This window comes from Labrus mixtus, chromosome 10 (genome assembly GCF_963584025.1).
Source record: "Labrus mixtus chromosome 10, fLabMix1.1, whole genome shotgun sequence".
Classification (NCBI taxonomy): domain Eukaryota; kingdom Metazoa; phylum Chordata; class Actinopteri; order Labriformes; family Labridae; genus Labrus; species Labrus mixtus.
Window position 1 is genome coordinate 29,080,438 of NC_083621.1, and position 9,870 is coordinate 29,090,307.

The window sequence follows — 9,870 nt, forward strand, 5'->3', positions numbered from 1 at the left end:
GAAATCATAAATATAACAAACGGCCCTTGAAATCTCCCTCAGTTGCTTGTTCACACATGCACCTCGCAGCTGTTACATTAACGCCCACTGGACTTTACATTTATTTCTTTACATGCACTCTGTGAGTAGGTTACATACTCTGTAAGATTTTTTCTCATAGTCCACTGCACAGCTCCTTTTGTACATTTTGTGTTTTTTATTTTATTTTTTTATATTCAACATTTTTAAATTCTATTTTATATATTGTAATATCTTCTTATACTGTATTATTTAAGTTGTTGCTAGTTCTGCTTTATTTCCTTGTTAATTGTTTAGCACCAATACACCAAGTCAAATTCCTTGTATGTGTAAATGTACTTGGCAATAAACCCAGATTCTGATTCTGATCCTGATTCTGATTCTGATTCTGATTCTGAAGTTGTTCCCTGTCAGGGGTCTCAGGAGGCGAACATGATAGGAAAGAACGCTATGGAAAAAGGCGGACGAAGCAACAGATTCTGACTCTATGTTTCAGAGATTTTGTTTCGACGTGTTCAGATATCAACACAAGAGCGAGGAAGAACATTCTCATGAACATAAATCATAAAGAAGAGCATCATCACTCCTCCCACTTGGTCGCTTGGAATTTTCCAGAATAGTTCTTGCTTTGTGCTCATCGCATTGGCAGAGCTTTGTTCCATCACTGTTGCAGAACTGCAGTCTGTAAGCAGCTACAGCATTAGTATTAAATCATACAGAGCCATAATGTAATCAGGAGAAGTGGAATATTGTACTGTGCTGAAATCTTTAAAGCAGGGTTTGAAAAGTTTGGCCGCTACACAGACATTTTCACAAGGGTTTTTTCGCCTCTGATACCTCTTGTGTGTGTGTGTGTGCACAGCAGCAAGATGGCCTCTCTCTATTAGCTGTAATGGAGTCAGACTGAGATGTCAAAGAAAACAGGCTCTTATCAGAGAGAGTGAAGGAGATGGGAAATGGGGAGAGAGGGATGAGGAGAATTAGAGAGGAGGAGATGGTGGTGAAGGAGAACAAAATGGTTTGGTCAGAGAAAATTGGGATGAGAGGAGATTCAGGGTGGAGCATGTTCATCTTGTGTCGCAGTGACATCAGCAGCTCCTCCTGATACGTTTTCAGCGCTCTGGAGAACCATGGGAGTCTCTACAACCTGATCACTTCCAGACCAGTTCTGGCATCTTCAAAGATATAAATCATGTCATTTGTGGCTATTTTTACAGTTCAAAACAATATATATATATACAACAAATATATGTCTATATTGAATTGAATGTCTTCTTAATAAATGATTTAAGATCATAAAAAAAAATAGCATAATTCAATTAATGCATGCAATAAAACTTGCTTTGGTCTCCCAAACACCAAATAAAGTTACTAACATCTTTCCTATACCAACTTTTTCTCAAGCTGCTTGTCTACAAGCAAAACAATACATTATGAGTTTATGTTTGAGCTGAACAGAATAGATCGACCCGGACAAGAAGTCAGACAAGGAAGTGTAAAGAGCATCCGGTCGATTTCAAAATAAAACTCTACATACAGACTCCTGATCGTATTTTTCATCACTTTATCATCATTACGTCAAAACAGGGACCGTCAAAATGAACAACAAATCATGCTCAGAAAGTCAAAGCAACATGTTGTTTGTATGTTTTTCCCGTGTGATCTTGTAGTTCACCTGTGATCTTGTAGTTCTCCTGTGATCTTGTAGTTCTCTTGTGATCTTGTAGTTCTCCTGTGATCTTGTAGTTCTCCTGTGATCTCGTAGTTCTCCTGTGATCTTGTAGTTCTCCTGTGATCTTGTAGTTCACCTGTGACCATGTAGTTCTAATGTGATCTCGTAGTTCTCCTGTGATCTTGTAGTTCTCCTGTGATCTTGTAGTTCTCCTGTGATCTCGTAGTTCTCCTGTGATCTTGTAGTTCTCCTGTGATCTTGTAGTTCTCTTGTGATCTTGTAGTTCTAATGTGATCTCGTAGTTCTCATGTGACCTTGTAGTTCACCTGTGATCTTGTAGTTCTCCTGTGATCTTGTAGTTCTCTTGTGATATTGTAGTTCTCTTGTGATCTTGTAGTTCTCCTGTGATCTTGTAGTTCTCCTGTGACCATGTAGTTCTAATGTGATCTCGTAGTTCTCATGTGATCTTGTAGTTCTAATGTGATCTCGTAGTTCTCATGTGATCTTGTAGTTCTCCTGTGATCTTGTAGTTCTCCTGTGATCTTGTAGTTCTCCTGTGATCTCGTAGTTCTCCTGTGATCTTGTAGTTCTCCTGTGATCTCGTAGTTCTCCTGTGATCTTGTAGTTATCTTGCGATCTTGTAGTTCTCCTGTGATCTTGTAGTTCTACTGTGATCTTGTAGTTCACCTGTGATCTCGTAGTTTTCATGTGATCGTGTAGTTCTAATGTGATCTCGTAGTTCTCATGTGATCTTGTAGTTTTCATGTGATCTTGTAGTTCTCCTGTGATCTTGTAGTTCTCTTGTGATCTTGTAGTTCTCCTGTGATCTTGTAGTTCTAATGTGATCTCGTAGTTCTCCTGTGATCTTGTAGTTCTCTTGTGATCTTGTAGTTCTCCTGTGATCTTGTAGTTCTAATGTGATCTCGTAGTTCTCATAAGATCTTGTAGTTCTCATGTGATCTTGTAGTTCTCCTGTGATCTTGTAGTTCTCCTGTGATCTTGTAGTTCTCCTGTGATCTTGTAGTTCTCCTGTGATCTTGTAGTTCTCCTGTGATCTTTCTCCAGCTGCTTGTCTAAAAGTTGCACAATGGGTTACTCTGTTGAGTTTTCTCTGGCATCACAAACAGACATGGAGTGTAATTACAAGTGTTGCAAAGATCCACATAGACTAGATTGTATTTAACTTAAAAAAAATGTTTTTTTCCTGCTGCTGCTGAAGCTCCCTTTTTTCACTTCTCTGTGTTATAACCAACATAAACTATAACATGTAAAAACTAAAACTTCTCTAATGTACTAAATGAATGGCCTGATCTGAGTCATATTTGCTCTGCGTTTGCTCTACCTTCAACAATGAAGATGTCCGACGTACAGGTACAGCCATACCACCTGGACAAAGCATACACAGATCTATAAGAACATAGTTTATTGTCTTTCAGATCGGATTTTAGAACGGAAAGAACATTCATCAGATTAAAAGTAGCCGGTAACGAGAACAGTCATGTGGAGTGGAGGCAAAAGTATTATATTTATCTTCTAAATGTAGACGAGTAAAAATAGTGTCAAAAGTTTACTCAAAACATGTTCTGAAGTAAGTTCCCTCTGTTACTGTCTAGCTCTGGTTGTTATGGTTACAGTTTATGTTTCTGTGCATCAGAAATCCAAGTCAATAAATATCTTAGCAGCACAGTGGGAGTGTGTTTAGCTGTCACACTACTTGGCAGCCAAACACACACACACACACACACACACACACACACATACACACACACTCCCTTCATATATCGTTCCCTGGGCGGCGTGCCTGCTCCTCATCATGTTTGTCTAGGCTAATCGCCCGGTCGCTGCCTCCTCCCGGCATTAACTTTGTTAGAACACAGACACCTCGTTAATGACGGTGCTAATTGAATGAAATGGCCATACTAACGAGCATAAAACCTCCCACTCACATTCTGCTAATTAACAACACACTGGCTTAATTACAACAGTAGAAACACATGCAGCACTGCCTCGTTACTGTTAATTGCCGAGGCTAACAGGGATTTATGGTAATTGGCTGTATAAGAGTTGTTAACGAGAGGCTGAATTAGCCAGACACACAGAGACAAGAGCAGAGCAGAGATGTGCCAGCACTAATTAACACCGGGCACACATTCATGCTCCTGGTTGCAGCTGAGGGGGTCTTTGAGGCGGTATTGATCATCTGATTGGCTGGTTTCATATCAGAAGCTTGTGTTCCTGAAGCCACAGATATGAAGCTGTGAGTCATCAGTGTATAAACGTCTCACCAGCTCCTCAGACGGGACTGCTGATTCAGCCAGTGTTTCCAAAATATAGAATAGTACTACTCAAGTTTATATAGATCACAACGTTACTGCCAGAGGTCTTCTTCAGGTGATGGTTATTGAACAGTGGGATCAACACCCACATATATATCACATCTACAACAATCAGCTTTCAAATATGACACCAGGAAAATGACGAGGTCAACTCACTCACTCACTGGCCGCCGACAGTGATGTGAGGATTGAGGATCAATAACAACGGCATCAATTTCAGTGATAACTTATATTATACTGAGTGTATCTTTACATAAAACAGGTAAAAATATTAAATATTAAAGAGGACATATTATCTCTCTTCTCCACCTTTTCAAACAGTCCCCTGTGGTCTAAATGAAACATCTGTGCTGTGCTTTGGTTAAAATATAACATGAATCAAGCACCAGAGGAGGTTTGTGACCCTGTATAAACCAGCTCTCTCAGAACGCTCCGTTTTGGTGTGTGTGTCTCTTTAAATGCAATGAGCCCCACCTGAGTTTTCCCACTAGACATCACTCCTTCACTAGCGAGAATAAAAATGATGGACCAGCGCAAAAGTTTTGGAAGAGCTGCTGTGTGCACTTCATCACTACAAATACACTGAAAAAACAAAATCTAAGGTTTCATATTTTACACTACCGAAGCACAGAGCCTAGTAGAAGAGACGGGAGGACGACCTTAGTCGCCAGCTGGATCCAAAATTCAAACGTGCATGTCTGTAGTCAGCAGCACCGCAGTAGGCTACAGTTAACTTTAACATTATTATTATTCACTCTTGTAAAGGAGATTCTTAATCTCAATGAGGTTCTCCTGGTTAAATTGAAAATAATAAATACAAAATTTTCACCTTATCCAAAGCATGTAAGATTGTTTCAGGGGGACCCTGCAGGTGTAATTCATCATATCTCTAATCAAATGAGATATGGTCTCTTACAGATTTATCTGATTCAACTAGGTAAAGACATCTGAGCGAAACTCTGGGCCGTTCAGTTGGATCATCTGTCTTTTAAAACGTATCAGACAACAATTCACTGTTCAGTTTATTAATACATATTTATTTGTCAATTGACAGTAATGAATCAATATGGGACATGACAGCTTGTAAGCGCTTCCTTCGGAGTTTAAAATCTGCGCGTTTGTATTATTGGTGGCTGGGGGAAAGGATTATTTTCCCCCACAGGAGGCCCCGCCCCCAACTGTGATGCAACGCCAACTGTATCTATTTGAGGCAACCAAATAATAATTCATGGCCACAAATTAATATTTTGAGGTTACTAAATATTATTTTGAGCCCACAAATTATTAATTTGTGGCCATGAGTTATAAAATGTTCATCAATGTCACCAGAGGGGCTCTGTATAAATCAGTATAAAAAGTATTTTCTCTGCAGCCACTGATGTCGCCCCCTGCTGGCCGTCACACACAATGCAGGGGAAAGGCACTTCTGTGTTACAGCATTACTTTTTCTTACCAAGGAGCTAAATCCCCTTCTTGAAAATGGCACTTGGTTTTGTTATCATAACAAAATAAATATCCCTATTTGTCCCTTTAATTTTAATATTTTTTTGTTCTCTTTTATTGTACTGTAAAAAGTCCTTTATTAATCAGACGGCGAGTTTTAAACTCCCTTTTCTCTCAGCCGCTCTCACTGCCTTTTATTTCTCTCTTCGCCTCCTTCATTCCTCCTTTTTTCATCTTAATTTGCTCCTTCATCCTCCCTCCTCCTCCTCCTCGTCATATTCACTGGCTCCCTCTGATAAAGTGATTATGGTTATGTGCTCAGTAGAAGAGCATTCAGGCAGACACACTCTAGATTGGTATACATGTATTATTACAGCGTGTCACTGTGTGTGTGTGTGTGTGTGCGTGTGTGTGTGTGTGTGTGTGTGTGTGTGTGTGTGTGTGTTCAGGCCCTGACAGATCTCTCACAGCTCATTGGTTGTGTATGAGGGAATGTCAGTTAGTCATTGGTTAAAAGATCTGGTTAGCATCCATAATGGCCTCTTATTACTGCCTACGCCCGATGAATGAAAAAAAATCATTGTGTGTGTGTCACATAATGTGTGTGTGTGAATGTGTGTGACAGATGTAGTTAAACAGAGAGAGAGAGAGGGAGTGAGATATAGTGACAGAGACACTAAGCAGACTAACGCAGGATCAGCATCAGATGTTGATTTGTTCAAGGATGTTTGAACTGAAAACACAACAGACACACCCATTCACACACACACACGCACACACACACACACACACACACACACACACACAGAAGTACACACACACACACACACACACACACACGTACACACACACACACACACACACACACACACACACACACACACACACACCCACACAGAAGTACACACACACACACACACACACACACACACAGAAGTACACACACACACACACACACACGCTGAGCAGAGAAAAACTATTAAATTAAACAAAAGACAACATGTCAAGAAGAGTAAAGAAATAAAAGTGATATAACATGATGATCTAAAAAGGCATTTCAGGTAATATTAAAGAAATGAATAAAATATGATACAAAGATTATAAGACGATGACATGACACCAGGGGAAACGAATCAAAACCAAGATAAAAAAAGACAAATAAGAGAGATGAATAAGTAAATAAATAAAAGTAGGAGATCAATATATTAAAACAGCTATCTAATGTTTTGAATTTAGACTGCAGAGTTACATATTACTCCTTTAACTGTGTGCTGGAGAAACAGACTTAGTTACATTATATCCAACAGCAAAGAGTCACAGTGAGTGATGATCACCACAGGATGTTTTGTCAGAAAACACTTCTTACACATGTTCAGGGATCAGAAAAGACAGAAGATGAGATCAAGCTTTGTCCACAGGGGGGCGCCAAAAATATATAAATTTTTGCGAAATAAATCTCACAAACAAATGTTAATCTTATCAAGTGTGTCCGTCTAATTTTGTTGTCACTTTGCACTCATTTGAAGCCCCATCTTTTCTTGATATAAATCTTATTGTTTGATATAAAACACAAATAAAGGTCTGAATTGTTTGTCGTTATAATCTGCCAATGCAGCAAACTTATTTAACTGAAGTGTTGAAATGAGATGAACCAACAAACTTAGATAGACAACTCATTTCAGCACACTTTGGTTCAATATTTTTTGCTGCATTGGCAGATTTTTTTAGTTATTACAAGCAATGAAGACCTTTTTTATGTTTTATATCGTGAAATTAGATGTTTATCTCATTGGGGAAGGTGGCTCATATGAAATGTAATGAGATATTCTTGACAAGACATTAGACCTATACACTTGAAACTGAGTTTTTGCATTAAAGGATGAATCCAAACAAACTTCTAAAGAAGGCAGACATTTTTATAAACTTGAATTTAAAACGACAAAAAAAAACCACCAATACAACTTATTTTAGATTTCTGATCTTCTTAAGTCCTCCACAGAGAAGGTAAAACTCGGAGGATGCTTTCATGGCTGAACCGAAGCACCATACATGTAACCAAACATCAATGCAATGTTTAAAAAGCAAGAAGAAGAAGCAGCAGCATAGCAGTGATGAACGGGGTGAATTGAATAAAACAGAGTCGTCAAGTGTTTAAGTTTTAGTTCAAATAAAACACAGACTTCAGAAACAGTTCTGGTACAAATGAGCTCTCAGTTACAGCGATGAAAGTCCTACTGATTGAATGTCATTTGTTATTCCTGCTCCTTCTGCTTGTATATACAGTGAGTGTGTGCATATGCAGATGAGCAGTGTGTGTGTGTGTGTGTGTGTGTGTGTATGTGTGTGTGTGTGTGCGTTGTGACAGGGACTAATGTCTAAATCAGCCAGACTCCATCGCCCTGTCGCCCCGCTCCCCTACAAATGTCACCTGTTCCCGGCCAGTGATTTGCATAATGCAAAGCTTCTCAGTCGTAACGGTCCGATTAGCGGCGGCGAGCGCCAGGACCATTCCTGACGCACCAACCCGTTAACGGCTCCTTTTGCCGGGAACAACCGTGATTAACTGAGGGGGGGCGATGGAGGAGGGGGGAGGAGAAGAAAGAAGGAGAGAGGAGCTGGCCTGAAAATGTTCACTCTGTGGTTGTTTTAATTAGAGACAGACAGGTCGGCTGCAGGTGACAAAACACACTGATGAAAAGGAGAGGAGGGAAGGAGAGGAGAGAAGGAGATGAGGAAGGGAAGAGGAAGAGGACAAGCAGTTCAGGAGGGATGAAGGAAGAAATGACGAGGAAGATGACCAAAGGAAGTAAGAAAGGAGGAAAGGAGAAATAAGAAGAGGAGAGAACGGAAAGACTGAGGAACAGAGGAAGGAAGAGGAGAAGCTACAGATCATCTTTGATGAAGCAATGTGACAAATTATAGTTTACACATAAAAAAAAAAAATGTAAACACCAATAATAAGAGAAACAACATCCATAAGAAGTTAAAGTTGAAGGGATTGAAAACTAAATTTAAAATGTTTGATTTTAAAAAGTTCTTATACAGTAGTAGACACCAATTTGGCACAATGAAGAGAGTTTGAGCTCTTGAGTTTTTCAATTGAGCGTTCTGCTCAAGGCCTTTCACCAACCTCTCTATACACCCTCTGCCTACACTTTCACACTGCTCCTGTGGAGGGTCAGCCACATTGAGTGAGACTGGGATATTAAACCTCCAACAGGGAGTGTGCAACGATGCTGACTTACTGAACATGTGTAACTCAACCACAAGGTCGAGGGTTCAATCCCCAGATCCTGCAGCAACATGTCCGCTGTGTCCTTGGGCAAGACTCTCAACCCCAAATTGCTCCAACTGCTCCGTCGTCAGCGTCTGAATGTGAATGAATGGATGAGTTACTTCTGATGATCTCATTAAACAGCAGCCTCTACCATCAGTGTGTGAATGTGTAGGTGTGACCTGCGGTGTAAAAGTGCTTTGAGCAGTCAGAAGACTAGAAAAGAAAAATAAACAAACTTAAGTCCATTTACCATCTACCATCTGTATCCCCTCCACCTTAATGAGGGGAGCTTTATTCATCTGTTGCTGGAGCTCATTTACTCCGTGCTGGAGTGAGTGTTGAGGGAGCGGGTTAAGAAAGGCCCGTAGACTGTATAAAACATTGACGTTTTTGTTGACTAAATTTCTTCTTTTTTTTTTGGACTAAATTTAAACAAATTCAAAGCTTCCTTCTTCACCAGTCGACTTTATTTCATGTTGAGGGAGGTGAAATAAAGAATGTGGTTTTCTGTATGTTTTCTCTACCGTCACATAAGGAATGTTTCTTTCTGTATACTTGACTTTATGCAGATTTAAGGGACCCTTTTTTGTGCAACAGAGATGAATATTTATATATTTTTTTATTAAATTGAAATGAAATGACCCCGATGTTTTTTTGTGTCTCTTTAAACCATGAGTGTTCAGCACTTTTACGTTCAGCACATTAGCTGTTTTTTAACTCACCTTATATTTCCTTACACTTATACTGACTGTAGAATAATTAAAACATCTGTCACCTATAAAAGGTAGTGAACTCTTCCACTTATTAAAAGAACAAACATTTTGGACCGTTTTCCACTATTGTGTCATTATGAGTTATTAAAACTTTTGGTTTTCAATCCTCTGATTTTTGTCTCCCTGAAAAGCTGCAAAATGACAAAAAATAAAACCACCAAACTCTGTTCTTTTCCTCCTCTAATGGTCCTTCTTTCTCTCTCTCTTCCTTCTCTCCTCCCTCCGTCTCGTCCCCTCCCTCCCTCGCTCCGTGTTTGACGGATGAGGCGGGGATGAGAGGATTAGAGGATGAGAGGGGAGATGTGTTGCACCTCACTTCTCTTTCTAATGTCTTGGGCTGCTGGGAAACCA